This window comes from Helicoverpa armigera, chromosome 7 (genome assembly GCF_030705265.1).
Source record: "Helicoverpa armigera isolate CAAS_96S chromosome 7, ASM3070526v1, whole genome shotgun sequence".
In the NCBI taxonomy this organism is placed as follows: Eukaryota; Metazoa; Arthropoda; class Insecta; order Lepidoptera; family Noctuidae; genus Helicoverpa; species Helicoverpa armigera.
This window is the reverse complement of record NC_087126.1, coordinates 4,629,037-4,650,294: the sequence shown is the minus strand read 5'-3', so window position 1 is coordinate 4,650,294 and position 21,258 is coordinate 4,629,037. Positions and strand designations below refer to the sequence as shown.

At 34.2% G+C, this 21,258-nt stretch overlaps 1 non-coding gene across 1 annotated transcript; it reads left to right on the top strand.

Moving 5' to 3' along the window:
- Positions 1–13,084: 13,084 nt before the first annotated feature.
- LOC126056127 (5S ribosomal RNA) lies at positions 13,085–13,203 on the top strand. The gene has a single exon (XR_007511839.1). It is a non-coding gene; the product is annotated as a 5S ribosomal RNA (ribosomal RNA).
- Positions 13,204–21,258: the final 8,055 nt, after the last annotated feature.

Sequence of the window (21,258 nt, the reverse complement as noted above, 5' to 3'; positions counted from 1 at the left end):
ATTCCGAAACAATTGAAAGTCTAGTAATTCAAATATGGTGCCTACGCTAAGCAATTTTGCTATAGTGTGCTATTTATTAGAACTTCTCGCATTCAGTAAAAAAAAAGTAGATTTTTTAGCACAAAATCAGTTGACTTTAAAATGTATGAAGTACCTACAAAATTAACTTATAACATATTTTCTTCTGTATAAGCTCATCGATATTAGTTTAGCATTCCATAACATTAAATACGGTACCACAACGAATTTACCAATAGTCCAAGAAAATTATCTTCCACAGTGTCTCAGTTCCACTAATCAAACACAATTACACAGAGCCAAATGAAAACTGCTATCAAAGATCCACTTATTTAGTGTCTCTTCATTTAGTAGGAGTGTTTACTTAAATTAAGACACCGACCGATGAAATCGAACTTCAAGGCGTTCTTGGTTCAACGTTTTAATTATTACACGTCGAGTGTTGGGAGAGGTGGTAGAAATCATTTGTTTTGATCCAATTTTTGAACATAGATGGACATAATGCGTTTACGTGTTTTCATACGAGTGGATTTTTCAAGCGGCACCACTCATTTCAAGCTTTTTTTAATGTCAGTTTCGCACAAGCAGTTGTCAATTGTTTTTCCACTCGATAAATCCGCCAGTGTGAACAGACTGTTATAGCAAAGTCTTTAAACTATATACGTACTCAAGTACGTTAGTAAATCTAAAGTAGGTACGTTTTTCATTGTGAGAAGAAAGAAATGTCACATGTAATCCCTGCTGAGTCAACTAATTAAATAACATCATAATTAATAAAAAAAGGGTATGATTTAAGCTGTCACCAATTTAATTCATTTTGTGTTTCTTAAATAATAGGGTTTGCCCTCAAAATAGTAGATTTGTCACCAAATGTAGTCACCAAACAATATAAAATCAATTCCACAATAAATTACCGAAAATCATGGAGATATGGGGTCAAGTACCAAATAAATGGTTTTGTATGTATTATAATAGGTTTGTCCTAATAGTTTTTAAGCAAACTAATTTAAAGAGATCACCAATAAATCATATATTATATCACTAGAAAATTTCATGTCTGTCTTCATGTGTCAAAAGAGTCAACACTCTTTTGGTTGAAAGGATGATGACGACCACCCTACATTTTTAGACCTTCATGAAATTTTTCGGAAAGGATCTTACTTAACTGGTCATGGGGAGGCACATGACCAGTTAAGTAAGAGAGGGTCTTAATTTCCACAGGTAGTATAAATATATTTAAATTAAATTTCTAGCTGAATAGTAAATAAAACACTTGATTAAAGTCAAAATAATCAATATTTATTGTTAAAAATAACAATCACTGAATAATCAGCGCTGGTTTGGATTTTGAAGGGCGCCTTCTTTTTCTTTTCTGGCCGATAAGTAATTTTTTTGCTTCTGGTGGGGGGTTGGCCAGCTTTAGGCCTATGGCTAATCCGATAATATGCTTGCATCGTATGATCGTACCTACAACCAACCTACAACCCATTCGTTGAGGCCCGAAAGCACGCCAATTTGTCTCCCTTCCCTTCCTCTTACCTTTGAAAGTATTTTCATTAAAATTATAAACTGATGCATTAAATTGGTAACGAATACATTATTTTAATAACTGAACGAAATAAAATGTAACTACTGTATTGGTGACAAAATAACAAATAAAAAGGAGTCGCAGTCAGGGATCGATTAATCGATTTATTTGGTGACAGATCTACCATTTTGAGCACCAAGCTATTATTTCAGTAATAAAACTATTATTATAAGAACGAAGTTTATATTCATGTAATGCACTACAATTTTATTGGTACTCCATCTCATATTTTACACATTATATTAACAGTAATTTGGTAATTCATACCTGGGAACACTCTTTGTTTATCTGAGAACGAAAATATTTCGTGGCGATAGATCTTTTTATTAGGTGATACAACTTGATGACAAATATAAATTTTGGTGACAAAAAATATAGTTCCCATAAAAAAATGTCGTAACGCGTAACGGTTGTCTCATCCCAACAAGTTATCTACTCCCTTTTTCATCCTTTTCTAAGTAAACATAAAAATCACATTCTTTCTTGCCATACAAAATGAATATTTTACCAATAATATTTAACAAAATGAATTGTTTTCGAGAACTTCCCTATCACGCAAGCGATTTGTTCCACTCGTGCGCAGTAGGGCACTGGCACTTTCTATTAAAATTATCATATCCATAAATATGCATCTTGTTTTTAATATCATAACAAAAACTTGAGATAATAGTGTAGCCATCATTTGTATCCCACCAGGAAGGACATTAGAATTAAAATAGTGACAAAACTGGATTTTTAATGTGAATAGGATTAAGAAAAAATATATAAATGATTTGTCTATTTGTAGTCCAGGATATTTTAAAGTTTTCAACGAATAATTAAAATTTATACCAAGATATTTCATTATTAATATGTGAAAGGTTGAAACATGAATATTATCAGGAAGCAACAACAACAACAAGGAACAAACAGTATAAATATTTTAAGCGAAAATCTTTAGTGCTAGTTTCTCTGATTTAAAATCGATATCCAATCTTCATAAACCCGATGGTCGCCCTACAATCATTTTGCACCTGTAACCACTTCTGGGTGCCGTTGACGTGAAAAACTAAACCGAAAAGGACAGGTGCGAAATCTTGTCGCAGCGGGGGTCTACCCAAGGGCCCGTTGACTCGACCCATAACCTTAATTGATAGGAATCGTTAACCTTTAAACGCGCGCCTTCATCGTTTCCTTAACATAAATACTCCGATTCTAATCTCAAAAGTTTTTTTCTCTGTTATTTTATATGTCTGGTTAGCGATCGTTTTATTTTCGGGTGCCTTCGCCTACAGCCGCCGATAGATCGTTATTTCGTAATAAACAGTCCATTCTTTGTCATTCGATATTTTCGAGATTGTTGGTACCCGATAATATGATATCGTCTTGGCGCCGTCATTTCAGTTATAGGTTATAATGTCCAGTGTCAAATTAGAGAAGGCCGAGTGCCAGTAGAATTATTGCTCGTTTAATGTTAATTATTTTCTCCTAGTGAAGTTAGACGTGTGTAATTAATTTGGTAGTTCGGCTCTTTTATTTGGTAAGACAAGATCATATCTTCTGTATTCGAGAGGTAATATCGGTTTCGTTTCCAAGTATATTTTTTCGATGGTTACTGCTATTCAAACAAAATATTATCCAAACAAAAACAAAGACAGTAATTAATTGTAATATTTTCGCGTATCTGCTGCCAGAATCAAAATGAAGAAGCACAAAAAAATCTCTGCAGTTTCATAATCAGATAATGAACGAGCAACAGAACAAAAATTAACATAAACGCCATCATTAATTTGCCGCAAATGAACCTGGTGTTGATATATCTCGGCCATTAAATCAATTAAATTTATAACTTACGACTTGGAAAATCTCCAAAGTGTAATCAATATCTCGACTCGCTTGACATAAATTTGGTAGGACCCACATCACTAACTCTGGCTGGTTTGTCATCAAATCAGTGATCAGCTAAAGTATTCGAATTTTAATGTATTTTTGTGTCACTGCGATGAAAGAAAAATGCGCCGGAGTTATTTATTTCTTTATTTTCTTTTTTAATGTCTTGGATACCGTATGCAGTGGCATTTTCATGTGAGCTGATTTGCTTGAATACGTTTCTTGGATAACAACGATGTCTGGTTAACAATGGGTTTGTAAGATAATACTTCCGAATTCAGAAGGAATTACTAGAGATACCAATACCTAAAACAAAAGTTGCTTCTCCGGTAAAATTATCTTAAGAAAATACATACAATACATGAGCTTAGTATATCGAACATTCTTAAAACAAAGGTCGAATTTGACTATACATAAAGAAAAAAGTTTATTGAGAACAAAGATCATAACAAAGCAGAAATATTTGCAATCTACAAGCCCGTTACTTACAACGCCCGCAATAAACACATTTTTCTTAACCGGCTCTCATAACCGAGAACTGGAAGTTATGTATTCTAATCTTTATTAATTTTCCTGAGCTACCTAACCTTGTTAAGCTTACACGCCTTGAGAATAAACCGGCTATGTTTTCCGCACATACAATCCCCCGAGCCCTTAGAAAAGCATATTATAATCAGGAGCGCTCGCATATTCATGAGTTTACGGCCTCATCTGGCAAATATAGGCCTCTACGCAATGTCTAGAACGCAATTATTTAAACTGCGAACGAAAAAAATTGCTCGTTATCAGATCTCCATTTCGTTCGAACAAAAAGAGAACAAATGTAGCTCAAAAATTCTGGACGTTTGTACAGTGTGGATACGTTTTTTTCCCGTCGCGCTCAAACTCGGTCACCTCTGCTAAATGGACCGAACAGGTGCATTAAAGTTTTTATAAAGTCTTCTCGATCGTAAATCGCCTTAAGTAACAAGGGTGAGCTTTACGTTTTTTAGAGTACTTTTAATAAAGAATGAACTAACTAAAGTCGCCGAAAACTTTGTTTGAGTGGCTTTAGTAATACTGTCTTTAGTTTGAAAAGGGTTTGATACCTATTAAGAGCGATAAATCATTAGTTAATCAACGTTTTTTATCAATAACTTCGGGAGGTTGTGTTGGAGTTAATTGAGGTTTAAAGGCTTTAATCTTTTGAAAATTGGTTTAGGTTTGTTGCCTTGAATTAGTTTTGACAGGTGATTCGCGCCATTTTAAGATTAAAAGTGCGTAAAAAAGTTTCTACCGAAATGCTTTATAACTCTTATTATATCATCAAACATTTTAAAGATATAATTATAACCCTCTTTTAGAAGGAATACATTTCTTATAAATGTTTTGTGTTCATAAAGTTAAAAAAAATACCTATATAGATACTTGAGTACATCTACCAAATTCTAATCTCTCTTGTTATCACTGTACACATCACAACAAAATCCAAAAATAAAACTCTAAACCAGTGACTCATCGGAATAAGAGCACGGGTCCGACACAATAAGACTTAATACACGCGTGTTGTCGGTAGTCCTTTAATGTCGTGTTGTCTTGTAGATGTCTAGATAAAGGGGAAGGACATTGTGACACAAGCAGGAGGGTCGCCCTTCTATTTACTGCTACATATAATATAAACGGTCTGTGTGAAGATGTTAAGATTAAAGAGGAATTCGAAAAGTTAAATTTTAATGATCATTAACGAGAAATGGTGATTTACTATAACGATGCATTTTCCAACGGGAACCTGGAAATATATTCATCAGCCTTTTTATCGTCCCACGGAGAAGTCCCATTGAGTGTTAATCACCATGATTGCTCAATGGGAATGGGAATATACCTAATAGTTAAAAAATACTTTACCTGACTCATTGAAAATAATAACACTAAATGTTGCAGTTCATCTACATTCAATATTTTCGTTTGATGATACGTCTCTCATAAATTTACTCCCCGTGTTTCTGAAGTACATCCCTAGTTCAAAGATCGATTCCCCATCCCAATCGATGAGGTGGAATCGATAAGGATTTTGATTCATTTGCCCTAAGTGCATCAGCTTTTGTCGTTTTGATAGTCCTTTTAATGTCCTTAAGAGGTTTGGTTTGTTGGGGTGTAAGAATAGATACAGTTTATCTTGTACTCTTGTATGTATGTGGTCCATTTGATTTATTAAAATTAGGAAAGATTTACTTGCAGTTGCTTTGTATAATCAAAGGTGATCTTAATATTCGAGTTTTCGAATAGATATTTGAAGGCTCGGCGATTTTGTCTGCATAGTATAATAAGCCTGCTAATGGGACTATTAAAACGAATATTAATTTCTCTTTGACAAGAAATTACTAGCATCTATAAAGCACAATATCATAACGGTGCTTCGCCATGTAGCTGCGCTCATTACAATAACTCAGTACATGCATGATGCTTCCTAACTGCCTCTAAAATAGATTTCGGACTGACATTGATGTGTAGATAAGATCATAGTGTCCGATTCATTACTCGTAATGATATGGTTCGTTAATCTAGAACAATTGACAATTCCGTAGGACCTATGGTTATTTGCTCCTAAATAGATTTATAGGGCCGACGACGTCCGGTGAAATTGATAAAAATTGCCTTGAGAAAGTATTTGATAATGGGCGCCTGATAGACGTTGGGTAGAAGTTTATTGCCTTTAATTACAATTGCCTTTTAGTTTAAATTCCACTGGAATTATGTTGGGTATGTGATTGTTAAGTAGTGTGGGATTGTTTCGATTACTCTAGATAGGTTATTGTTTTCAAACAATTGATTTTGAGGAAACAATAATTCATGCATGAGTTGATATTCTGTTATTAATTATGAATGGGATGTTGACGGTATCATTAACTTTTTGTTACGACTAAACTTGATAAATAATGCCTTAGTCACTGAGACATTTCTACTATAGGTACAAGCGAACTTATGTTTTTGAAATCAAATTAATCATCACTTAATTTATTCAAGTAGCTTTTTGCTCTGTTGAAAGCAATTGCCGAATAAATCAATTAAGTGTACCTACATCAATCATACATATCACACTTAAACGACCCGCTCATCCGAAGATTGAGCTCAATTGATTCGACTTTGAACTTGAAAATTATTAGCAAGAACACTTAACGCTGCCAAATAAAACTGACCCTTCTATTTGTTAAAAATAAGAAGACAAATATTCGAAGTATCGGATGGGAAAAGGTCTTCTTAAAATGGAATGGTTAATCGTGACTCACGGACGACTGTTTGGTACAATTTTGTATGTTCGATACCACAGGCCGTCAAGTATGACGAGTCATATTAATCTTTATGAAATAATCAATTAAATAGTGGGGGAAATCTGGATTAGATGGTATCAGTGCTCTGTCGGCACATGCGTACAGTCGTGAGGTCAGTAACAAGATTATTGGTGAACCAAACCGATTTGATACTTTAAGGTGTTTTGGAGAGTTAAGAATCACTTACATAACTTTATACATATTGACATGAGGATAATACACATTGCCTTGCCTTTCCTTGCTTCTGAGCACATTATTAAAGTTTACATAGTTGAACGAACTGTTTATATATTATCAGACGTATCTTACTTTTTTTGAGCTCGTGAATGACTATGCGAGGAATATTTATTGTTCGAATAATATTCAACCGTAAAAATAAAAACGTTACACACCACAAAGGCGCCAATCTGCATTTCAACGCAGCACTTTTCTAAGCCAAAACCGTTCAAAAGCTTGCACCTATTACTCGCAACTATCAAAACCACCGCATCCAGCCACAATGACGACCGAAAAGCGGTATGTTTTGGTATCGACTGGTCAGGCATTCGAAGTATTGTCAGTGATTTAATTGAAACAGCAGGGGCCGAGTCGACCGCGGTCCAACACTGCTCTCGGCCCACAGGAAACAATGTTTTGTATGAAAAATTTCATCTAGTACATTTTAATTGCCTCCATATAGTTTAATTAGGGACGTTCGTGTTGTCCATGATTAATGTTGTAAAGTAAATGGGATATGTTTGATGACTATAAAATATGCGTCTATGGAGTCCGTGCTCTAGTTTGAGAATGTTATACGTAATTTTGTTTTCTGTTTTGATAAATGAGTTTAGTATGGATAAATTGTTGGATTACGATCTTCTTTTTTATTTGATGGTAAAGCTGTGTAACTTGTCATGTTTTTATTCTAATTTAAGTAGCTTGTTCCAGATAATTAATATTTGGACAGGTCGGGCCGAACCTAATAAGCATATTTTATTAATCACAAATTTAGATTACATTCTTAGACATAAATCGTAACTCTTAACAAAGGTTGTGCATAAAAAGATCAAACTCAGCAATATTCCTGATGAAGCAAAAAAACGATACCTGTAAGTCAAATAATTTAACAGATTAAAAGTCAACATCCTACCAGACTGGAAAACAAAGCTCTTCAATAAAGATACATCGAAATACTTAGCAATACAAAATGAAATGCAAATAGCAAGGCGAGTAATTCTCAAGCAGCCACACCGCTCTTATTAAAGACGATACAAACGATCAAGTCTTTGATGAATGGGAATACTCCCAAACTAATCTCAACATCTGTAACTTTGACAGAGGAGGATTAAGGGGTACAAAATGTTCTTAAATACTTCAGTTTAATATTGATGTCTAGGAACTTCGGCGGCTAGTTATCTAAGACACTGAACAATAGTCAGTTTCCTGATTTAAGTTGGCTCTTAACAGTTTGATGGGACCAGACAATGCAGATGTTTATAGGGGCTTTGTAAAGATATCAAATAATTACATCACGAAAATTAATGATGGTATTCCCCAATCTTTTGTGTTGTAAGTAGATTGGTGCTTGAGAAAATTGGGAATTGATATCACGGCGAAAATAAATAAGGTTGACGCTAATGCAAAATCATTTCAGAAAGACCATTCTTTGTGACAGCGGAATTTTATGGTGAATTTTATGATATTTAAATCTGAGAAAATTGCATGACATAGAAAACCTACCTTCCTTCTCTTTTTAAGGAAATTGAACATCTGTAAAGAATCTACAAAATGACAAGGTAATAGATGCACCAAAAATAAAACCTTGTTTACGCTATCATCCTTAATTGCAATGTTCTACATAACTCCCCATATATTCTATACCAACTAACAAACAAGCTAATCTAATGATGAAGTCCAAACATAATTATGCTGGTCTCACAGATTTACACAATACTTAGTGGCTGACATCCTCGCTGTCGGTTTACTGCCCTCTCCTTGACAACTTTATTACCGCATCTTACAACGGTCATTGGGTTTAAAATTTTAATTAGCTCCCTTGTTGCCTTGTTAAGGATATTGGCCCGATTTTATTATGGTACGCTCGTTGTTACTTCTTGGTAAACATCCTTGTTTTATCTGATTGTAATGATGAGTATTTACTTAGAAAAGATAATAAAATGAGAGCAGTATAGCAGCGTCTACGTTCAAATTCTTTTCAGTTCAATTAGTTTTAATTGTTCTGATACTAGTGTATTTATTAAATATTTTTGTCAATAATAGGTAATAGTACTATTTCATATGCTATAAATATAAGTACTCGAATGAGGTTTCGTAGCCGCAAAAAGCTGATTCGTGTATTATTTTTTCCGGTTAATAAATTATGAAAACTCGTGAATAAAATAACTGATATCATTTGTAAGTATCTTCCGTAAGTAGAATTCTCAATAATCTGTTCTGGGTATCGAATGCATATCTGGTTTAAAATGATAGCAAAATGGAGAAATTAATAAGTACAAATATCACGTTTATTGTGTAAAATCGTAGAATAATATTTATTTTTTCTTCCTTATTACTTTTTGCTGCCTATATATAACAAACAACAGGTATATCTTTTGCAATCTCCTTGCTAATAAAGTTTAAAACAAAAAATATTTTTATAAATCTTCCGCAGATGTTACTGATACCGGCGGTAATTATGCTCCAAAAAGGCAAGGTTTCAATGGCGGTATAACAAAGAAATTGTCACAAAATAAACGGCTCTTCTAAAAAAAACGAGGGCAACAAATAAAACAATAAAAAGGACAAACACAAAACAAAGAGATATACTATAAATCAGGTGTTGTGGAAGTGTCTCGCTTTATAAAAGTATGGATAGAGGCAGTCTGACGTCTGGCTGTTAACTGGGAATTTATTGTTAATCACGGACGAAGAAGTCTCATTCTCGTAAATTTTTGTGTAATACGAGTGGATTGATGCAAGATGCGACCCGATAACTAGGGAACGGAAATAATTGGAAGGTTTTATGGAGAGGACTGCCTCAGAAAGTAGCAGAGATAGCATGACAGAAGTATATTTAGCTCCCAGTATCCTAATTTTACTTTGTAAGGTTCAAATTTGAATGGGAATTAAATTCGAAGTGTGTAACTCTTACCGGTAATGGCGGAGTTGGTTCTGGTCGTTGAACATGTTTTAAAATTTGAATTTGTTTGAGCTTGAGACCCAGTGTGGGATTATTATGGGCATCATTGCAATGTATGTATCTGCTTAATTAATTGCTTTTGTTTGTTAATTGACTTGCCTAATTCTGTTGAATTTATTGTTACTGATGCAATTTGGGGAACAATTAGTCGTATTTTATTATTCTTATCTCTAATTTTGGAAGTCATGATTAGAATTTTGATAATGGAACGGTCAGTTTATCTAGAGGTGCTTGATCCCAAACAGTACTCTTCAGATGCCACTGTTCTTTTGTTTTTACAATGCTGGCCACACATCCACGATTTGAACTTAAAAAACGCATTTTAAAAACTTACAATCAAATTCGGAATGTTTCTCGTAATAAAATTCTTTTACTATCTCGATATGCTACTCATCAACACAGCGACCTAAACTAACTTGTGCATCTAATTTATTGGGACATTTATTGTTATACTTTAATGATCAATAATATACCTTGGCGTATTGTGGAATGCTAAGAAAATAAAGTAATAAAGGAGAATTAGCGTTTTGGGCTTCTTCTCCTCTAGCATTAAGTGATACATCAATAGAAAGCTAATTTTATGTTGAGTATTTTCTGATATTTGGAGCTCCTATGTACTTCTCTTATATACTCCTCTCATTTGCTCCACTTATATACTCCACTTATGTACTCTCCTATGTACTCCTCTTATGTACTCTCTTATATACTCCGCTTACTCTTACATACTCCGCATTTCAAAATGAATAAACCGCATCTGACCTGAATTATACCTATTTTCACTGAATGGACGCATTGTAATTTTTTTGTTCTGTCTTTTTTAACAAAGTTTTGTAGCTGCTTGAGTAAAGGGTATGGGTAAGGTGTGTACTGGCCAACATAATTAAATATTTAATAGTTTTGTTTAAAATATTGCAATGTCTTAAGTATACGTATGAGTAAAAAAACTTTTGATATCAAAAATGATACGCATCAAAATCAATTTAGGATGCCAAGGGCTAAAAATGCCTTGTCGAGCTTAGTAACGTGTATCCTTAGGATAATAAGCCAATAATAAAAATCCAAATTTTATTTTAATTCATGCAGTAAGGATAATTTAATTTCATTTACGTAAAAATGTTATACTCGTTAATCATTCTATTTTACCGAAAACTACGTTGTCACAAATTTTATTTGGCATCTATAAAATCTCTTCCAAGTTCTTCAATTGAGCATGTGAAATATGGCCAATAATCTTGGTTGTAATATTTAAATCGGCGCTTCTGTTACGACAGCTCTTTGGTTATTGCTTTATTCCAGTTTGCTACTAACAGTCAAAATAATATAAAAAAAAACATTCTCCTGTTAAGCCTAACTAGCTGGATGCTGATGTGAAATCCCATCTGCACAGCCTTGCTGTTACAGTTGCAAATAACTATCCCAGTTATTATTCACACCCTGTCTATCTTAACACATAACAACTTTACTGAATCCGCATGTTATGGGAAATTCGACTCTAACGTTTGGCTGTTAGCTAACAAATCTGAGTGTAAAAGAATTCACATTTGCAAAGCACGCGCAGGCTGTTCGATATACGGACTCCTTTGACGTTTAAAGAGCAAAAAATGAAGAAAAGTGCATCGGGCGTAGTGACGAGCGAGCTCGGCGTTTATAAATATTTATTACCAAATTATCGAAGGCTGGTTTAACACCTCCAATGACTTTTTAGCCAGCGGCGAGCATCCAACTTCGAGACAACACCAATTTGTATTTTTAATCCCGAATAGCAGAACCGAAAATTTATTTTTTCAAACTTGTTAACACCGTAATAAAGTTGTCCATTACCTATCATTCTGTCAAGTCAAACGAGATGTTCGTTTCGCGAAAGTTCTTTTTATAATGGAGTGTTAAAAACTCATTTCAGAGTGTTATAGAGTTGTTGCGTTATCAGATTGTCGAAATAATCGTAATTTGTGATTGACTTTGTTTTTTATTTCATCGTTAAGCTACATGAACTTTTGGTTGTTTTTGTTATCAATGGATTGCATAGCTATCAAAATTCCATCTCTGCTTACAAATCAAGATTTTTATTTCCGAAAATTGTTCCAAGATAACTTATACTCCAAAAATTCAAAGTTCAATTTCGTGTCGATTCTTTGTGACCATCCGCAAGACCGAAGTTGTATTTTTGTATAAATTTCTTTATACCGTCGATAGTAAACCAGTTTTCCGGTCGCATCTCGTGCTAAATAATCGAAATGTGACATTTTATCGGAAAAGAACAGCAGTTTACACTTAAACAAGTGTCGGGGACACTATCTCGCTCAAGTTATGCGTTTAGTCACCTTATTAAATAAAGGTTTATCAACACCATTGCCACGCGGCCGAGGAGTATAGATAATAGGAAAGAATTATGTGGACGTTCTGTTACTTGACGCGGAAAATTGCAGTATCAGAGTTATTACGTGTCACTGAGGTACAAGTGTCCACCACTTTATTAAAAGTATATTTTTATTATGGATCAAAACTTCAATAAATGTGCTATAAATATAAATCTTCAGTGAAGATTTTCCATTTTACATAATTATAGTAACCACTCTAATTTGTTTTAATTTTTTGTTGTAAAATATAACATGAAATGGTTAATACCTACTTACAATAATATCAAGAATGAACCTCTTGCCCTTAATTTATCTATTCCTTAGTCAAGAAGAGTCCACTATAAAATAAATTCTAATGGTAGAAGATAAAGCACTTTACATCCATAGATTACTTGCCTATTTACAAAGTTGCATAGAAATTACGACCAAGTGGGGACAACAAAAAAGTAAGCAACTCTGATACGGAATTTAAATTTAATTTCATTTAAATTTTAAACCTTATTTATTGTAATTGTAGATAACAATGTATCGGATTTGATTGTAATTTATGGCTTAATCTATTCTTCAGGGTCTTCTTAATTTGACTAAAGTATAATTAAATTGTAAGCATTCAGTTTCCTTTAATTCTTTATCATAAGAATAATCCTCATTAAGATAAAATGTACCATACTGTAGTTACTTAAATAAACAACAATGTTGATTTCCGTCACATGTGAAATACCTACGCATGTGCTAAATAGTAGTCCACCTTTTTTGCAGAACAGTCGTCAACGTCCATACCACGTTGAAAACACCGGTTCTCGTCCGATCACCGAAGTTAAGCAACATCGGGCGCGGTCAGTACTTGGATGGGTGACCGCCTGGGAACACCGCGTGACGTTGACTTTTTGTAAGTTTTATTGTTTTAATTTGTTTGTTTTATTCTTAATTTCAATAAAATGCCTGATAGGGATTGGTTTATTTTTATTTATCGTTACTTAATTATACCTAATTGCTCAAAAAGGCTTACCTACGCAGTTATCACTAACAAACCAAACACCCATAATTTTCTAAACAAACGCACACTGCCTACATTTTAGCCCAAGGCCTATGCGCTTGCGTCGCCCATATCGTTACGAACAATCAATCAAATGGACAGGATAAACATTAGTTTTGATTTTACAGTCATTAAAATAAACAAACATTTTTCTTAAGCACGCATTCTGTTATGTATAATTAACGTCACGAATTCATATTTCTTATTCGAGTGTCGACATATGTATTTTAAGACACGACGATTTTTCAAAATTTTCTGACAAGTTTCTTCGTCATTTTGTCGTCAACTTGACGAATTGTTAGGTGCGGTGATATATTTTTAGTGAAGGAAACTGGAAGGGAGAATTTTTAACTTAACTGCATTTTAATACCCGTTTTCATTAATTTTTTCAGTTGCAAAAAGAACGTAACTGCCTCTTTCTGAATTGACGTCAGAATAATATTCTATCCGACTTTCAAATAATATTTTATTTCATCACTCAACTGGATCAAAGAATATGTACACTATATTTACAAAGTTAAACTACTTTACTAAAAATAAGTATAGGTACAAAAACAAAAATAAAACCACATGAACATTGATTAAGCGTCGAAGTATTTCTCCGCATCTTTACTTTCAAATCGAATTCATATTTTTCCAGAAATTCTGTTTTAATATTATAGCTTACAATATATTTCGTAAATAAAGGCGTTAAATTGGTACCTACATAAAAAATATTGCAACATTTTCCCCGACAAGCAAGTGTAAATGGAATAAATATTTTTAATTAATACGATTGCATGACCGCTATCGTATGAGAATGTATGTGAAGTTCTGTGCAAAGAAACCACTGCGGTTTACTGCGGTAAAATAACTTACTATTTTAAAGGACAGTTTCATTATTGCTACAAAAATGTCTGTTGAATTTCTGGGTAATCATGAAATGTGTGTTTTCGTAGTCGCATGACACACATAAGAGCTTTGTGTTCATACTCTTAACCTAGAAACGAAGGTATAATATTTAATTCCATGCTTTATTTGAATAAAAAAAAAAACTAAAAAACAACATTGCAATCGCCTATTCATCTTGCTAAAGCATCCAACATTTTTTTAACTCGAGACACGAGAGCTCACCCACAAACAAAGCAAATACACGATTAATGAAAACAGGAAAACGTAACACAGAGACAATCCATAATAGTAACACGTGCCATAAGAGGATAGAGCACAACATCAAACTAATGATGCACAAAAATATTTCCCGTGTAGCTTTATAACCATCGATTAATCAGGACCTATGGTTTTTTACTCAGTTTTAAAAGCATCGGTGAACGTACGTGTGTTTTGTACACAGTGACCAGTGTGACCACACATCGGCCATTAGCTTTTATTAAGAGTTTAGTCAATATTGATAAATGTTTGATGGAACGGCGATGTAACGATGCAATTAAATTTCGCCTCCCATGATGGAGCGTTCGCGTTTTATGCACTAAATGCAGCGGACTCATCAAAATTTATTGTGTTAATAATTGATTTAATTGGTGCGCTCGTTCTTATCAATCAGTGTGGGAATGGATTTTTGGCAAATGTAGCGGATATTTTTGGTTCAACTTTTCGCTTTTTTGCGTTTGATTGACAGTTGATTTTTTTATGTTCTTGTGTGGTCGCTTTGGTAAATGTTATTTAGGACGTTAAAAATTCAGATCATTAAATTATTTAAGTATTGGTTCCATATAAACTGATAACTAATGGTACATTCATGGTATTAATACATACATACATTGGTAGTAACTTTGACCAGGCACTCAAATAGTACGAATTCAGTCGAAGATATATTAGTAGCCAGTAGAACAATACCTAATACGGCACGCGTTATGAACACACGCCCCAAGACTAATAACACCATTAGTCAAAACGAATTTGGTACAGCCAGGTTAATATGTATTCAGGATTTCGTGAGAGACCACGGCAAGTAATTCGATTACACCTACTAAAATAAATTCGTAACAATTTTCCACGATAAATTCATTTAGTCTTATTTTACTGTGGAAATTATTAATTCTCATGTATGTGTGAGAAGGTACTGTTAATTGATCAGATTATGTATTATTCAAAGGCTTTACTACAAACTACGGTATTGTTCTCTTTGCTATAAAGGATCCAAGCGATAAGCCGTTATTGATGAGTCAGTTTCAACAAGACCATACATACAGAAATATTCTACTGATTGCCAATGAGTTAACGCAATATTTTCATTTCTTTTACAACAATGAAAAAAGCCCAAATTTAATCCCAAATGTAAATTTTATTTATTCATCAATCAAACCATTTGTAGCATCAAAGTAGGAACGTAATATATGTAGAGCAAATAAAACCCAATGTAGTAACTGTAACATCGATTCAACTTTGACATCGATTTTAAAGTCACAAACTCGAACGTTAACAATGAAGCGAGCTATTGATTTGGTAATAAAACAGTCATGAAGTTACGTCCTGAAAATAGTTCTCGTTGAAATTCTGCGGTGCATACTACATTCCAGTTGACTCTGTAACCAAACTCGGTCATCGTCCAATTTTGGGCTTCGAACTAGGCAAAAAGTTGGTGTGTGGACAGGTAACTCGTTCATTGTGACGACGGAGGCAAATTTGCATTGTAATGGATATTCCAGCCCTGAACGTTCGTTGTTTATACGTTCATCTTCACATATGCACCAGCTCTCGTTTATAGCCTCGGTAAATTCACGAGTCAACACAGCAATAATACGATTTTTAGTTTTGGGTGCAATGCGGATACTTTATTGTGCTGAAAATAAAATGTAAATTACGACAAGTGTTACACATTATTTTAAAGTATTGTACACAAATTAAAATTATTTTTAAAATATGCATTACTTAAAAGTACAAACCAGTATATAAAGTCACTCACTGTCACAATAAATGAAAACCTTTGAATCACATACTGTGACAAACAAAAAAAGTATATTTATCGTTTACCACACAACTGTCAAAATACATAAATTTTGTGGTCGCAATTCAAATAAAAGTTTTCATTCAAGACTCTAAATGTGATCCTGACCCAAGATTGGCATTCAGAGTAAATGTGAATTGTGTTTGTGCAAAATCAAGACCTCAGAAGTCAATATGTCATATCGTCAACATCGTCGGTCACACAATACGGTTCTTCGACCGAGCTCCTATTATTTGCGGGTGGCCCGCGAACAAGACGAGCTCTTTGTATCATTTGCGAAATAGATTCGTCAGTTTTGTTACCGTACGGGGTGCCTCGACAAAGTAAAGCGTTTATAAATGTTAGATACGATTTATGTCGACATTAAAATGTTGCTCCATTTAATGTGTACGACCGTTACGTCAATAAAGGGTACTGGTGGTAAGTAATATTTTTTTCATAATTCATAAAAAGAACAGTATATGGGTAATTAAATGCGAAAGTCACAGTAATAGGCACATAAGAAGGTAAAAAAAGATTTTGTAAAGCTTAAATTATGTTCAGAGTAATAAAATTAATTTTGACATGCATCTCATCGCACCTGCATTAATTCACCGAAAACGCGAAACCAACGTGTTCGAATTGGTGCTGATATTTAAAAAATAAAACTGTACTGCAGACCTATGCTCGTTTGGTCTCGCATGGACATGGGCTGTCCACAATCGAAATGAAGCAAAGGCATCTCCCGTCGACCGCATTGTTCCTTTGTTGCTCGCGTCTGACCAGAACCTTTGTCCGAGAATTGTTTTATACAGAATGTAAGTCACGAATACCATGTACTGTCTAACTGAATAAGGCCGGGACTTTCTATGCCTTCTACCGTAGGTAGCCTATGTCCAATCTCACATACAACTCTATTCATTGAGCTTCCTTGTATCAACCGGGCCTTAGAAGTTCGCTTTACCTTAAAAACGTTTTTATAAATGTCTTCGTAAGTTAATTTTCATTGATATTAATGAACTTCGTCTGCGCTTAGTTTGAGTAATTAATGAAGCGGTTTGATGTCTAATTAACGTAATGAAGGAATACTTTGGTGAAACTTAGAAGTTACGTATATTTAATATTTAATGAATTTGAATGAAAAGCACTTTGCTAATCTGATTGTATATATGGAGCTGTGCATAATGAGTGATTATTAAAGTGATATTCCATTGATAGGGCCCAAATATGATCCATACATTCCGAAAGACTTATGCTGTCCAGGCACGGTGCGATATAGAAAGAAAAGTGCAGTCGATAGGTTTTATTACGCTACGTGGAATAGAAACGTAATTCTAAAGGGCGTTTGAAAAATATCGGAACGAAATAGTGCTCGTAATATTCGCTACAATACTACACTACAACGGACAGGCCGGAATGGCTTTTGTATTCATGGCAGTTGAAAGTCGAAAATTTTGCTTCTAAAACACCTCTGGTTTATTGAAACAGAAAACGAATTTGAGTTACGTTAAAATCGTATTTCAAATAATGCAGCTATTTTTTGGTAAGACTCATTTTTTATGGGAGACATGTATTAAATTAAGGCATCCAATTCTACATTGAATTTTTTGCGATAAAATCTACAGCCATGAACTTAAACGTTGTTATTCAAACATCTTCAATTAAGCCACCCGTCACAAAATTCATCTCCCAATTGTGCTGTAGCAACTCCCATACCATATTCGTCAACTAGCATAACTCGCTCGTATTTGCTCGCGTGCCGAACTTGACCTCAGTGCTATCTCAATCTGATGTGGAGATAACCGCCAACATTGTTCCCAGCGGGACGCTGAGAATTGAAGATATTCTCATCCAAACACCTTAACTTCTTAACCATACAGTCGAGTTTCCTTTGACAATACTTTTAAGATAGATTCGTCATAGAGGGCTACATGACTGGGTAACACGTTCTTTGTCGTGATTCTGCGTATAGTTGTATGAAGAGGTAAAGTATGTTCATGTTGCTGTACTCATACAGGCAAGCGATTTATGTGAACACGCACGGCTGGAGGATCTAGGGGCTGATTGGTCCCGAGATAGTGGTGTTTGTGCAAATCTGGGAACGTTATCAACCTGTTAGCTTAGTAGATTTCGGTACAGTTATTTGACAATTTGTGGAATGAAGGTTTTGAATTCTAGCGAGACCGTAATGACTTATAATCTGCATTTCATACCTCAACTTTTATCCTTAAACACTTAATTTAGTTATATAACATACCACGATCTAGGCGCCATTTGTAGCTGTCCTAGGGAGACCACACAAAGATTGAACTATTGAAAGTAAACAATACAACAACCCGCATCACAAAATTGTATGCACAAAACGTATGTATAAGTAGAACTAAATAATTAACAGAGGTCCATTCAAGTTACCAGCACGCTTAAAAATGTGTCATCCATAATACTTTTAATGCAAAACAAACCCTACGCAATTGTGTTCGGATTTTGTTCACAATAAGTATTCCGCGTTGGATAATACACGAGTTGAGTTCGTTGTGTAGGAACCAAGGGTAAGTTTTCCTTAACAAAAAGGGTATAAATAAAATGGATGCCTATTCAAGTAAAGCGCGCTGATCGCTGTGGCGCGAGCGCGGGCGCCACAACGCGCTCGAAATGCTATCAAACTTTCGCTTTTCTAATGAAACTTGAGATCGCGGAAATTGCATGGAAATAAATACGAACGCAGTAGTTCGCTTAGCAACTTTTAAATGCACCCGCTGTTGAACAGAATGCCTTTGTTAATTTAAAAGCTTGCTCCGTTCCGACTGCCAGTGCTAAAAAATAAACTCAACTGCTCCCGAACACAAATTAGAGTTTCATATTGACTTTTCTTCGCTGTCCTGACTTCATCGTGTAGAACTTTGATTAAATACGTGGTTTAATTCACGGTAAGTTTATTATATTATGACACGACTGTCAACATTTTTGCGTTTGGAGAAAAAGAACATTTTGCAACAATGCTGAGCGATAAAAGTTTACTCACTTTAGTATCCAATGGTCATCCAAAGGCACAATACAATGGCGGAAAAAAATTAACAATCGGCACTGAAGAAGGAGCGAATGCACGAATGAAATATTAAAGTTATAAAGGACTCAGCTTCAGAGAAAAGTAATAAAGTAGTCAAGGGTGAACTCGGTGAGAAATCATGTGCCGACTTTATTGCAAATTATATTTCGGAGTCTCACTTCGCTTTCAATGGCTTGTTCGTAATGGAACTGATTTTGGCAGCCACGAATTTCCGTAACATCTTTTTCCCATTCTCTTTTTAGGTAGGTATTATGTATAATATTACTTAGTTTATCTCATAAATGTGGAAATGCTGAATGTCATATTGTTATGCTGGAAAGTAACAAGACTTTCAATATTCGTTTAAAAATACATTTACGTTTGTATTGTGGTTTCATTGGTGCCTACGTTCTGATTAAAAATCTAACTTTTTTAAAAGTAATTAGGTCAACCAATTTAAAACTGAGAGACCGGGCTGTATTATTCTAAACTAATTGGATTTCTTAAAATAAAAATCCATCCTTTTTCGTCTTTTGAAGAATTATATTAATTTTTATGTTTAAATAATTTCCATTAAAGTAATTGGGACATTCAAGAATAAATAAACTTGTTTTCGTATCTAGAGATTACCTACTGAAGTTGCAAATTGCACTGATTAATTTTATTCGAAAATAGCAATTGAATTAAAAGAGATCAATTACTTCGTGCCTGCTTCGAATAAGATTCACAGATGAATTTCAAAATATTTAATTCTAAGCAAAATAAGTGAGAAGATGCAAAATGATTTTGTGTTGATATGACTTTCTATAATTACAAATTCATGTCGATTAATTTTTTTTTACAGTTTAGGTAAGATGATTGATAGAATACAGTATAGCAAAGACTTTGTCACATACTTAACATTTGCCATACACCCCGTCCTTAGCTCTCTATACAGCCTCATGAAATCAGATACCCATGACATATAATTAAATTTCGGTGTGCGGTTCCGTACTAAATTTAGACTACCCCCGTACGACTCCCGTGGGCGTTCTGGGGATCAGTTTCAGCAAGATTGTTGGTTAACAAACATCATTCCTATACTGATAATATCCTATTTCGACAACTTGGTTAACTGAAGACGTAGGTTGCAAAAGGAGCTTGGATAAATTATGGACAAATAACTTATATTATGAAATAGATCTGGTGATTGCGTTATCAAAAATACATATAATAAACAAGAGCTATCGAGTTCCTAAAAATGCTTTCAATAAAGGCTAATAACAAGAAGTTTTATGACATAAAACAATTTCCTTATTCACGACACGCATAGACCGTGTACCTAATTCTGCTTTACGACCGTCTAAGCTGCTTTATCGCATGTTAGAAAAATCTTAAAAAACAATAACGATATTTTATCAGAATCGATATAAAATTACGATCAAAAAGCTGAAGTGAAGCCATAAAATCAAATGAATAACACCTCCAGGCCCCGAGCCGTTTCAACCGATTTTAGTTTGATTTCACATTTTTCATACGCCGAACGTTCTTACGGTTTAGCTCATATGAAAACGTTTTTAATAGAAACCTATCGATTTTCCGTGAAACTAGCTTTAGTAGCGAAGTTATATTATTATAGTGGATTCTCGCCTGAGTAAGCTCGGATAACCGGGCCAATCGATTTCTAAGTAAAAAGTGGGACTGGATTTGGAACTTTAAAGTATACTTACTTAGACACTTTACGCTGGAGTTCGCCTACTTTATTGATGTTTAAGTCTTGCTTTTATGACCTGGGTTCAAACCCAAAGTTTTTTCGGTATTTTACCTCAATGAGTACAGAAAAGCTGTTAAAAATGAATTTTATAATTATTACTCGCGTTTCTCATGTTATTGATTTCGTACTAAAATACGAGCAGCATACAGCAATGATAGTTAGACACACGAAACTTCTCA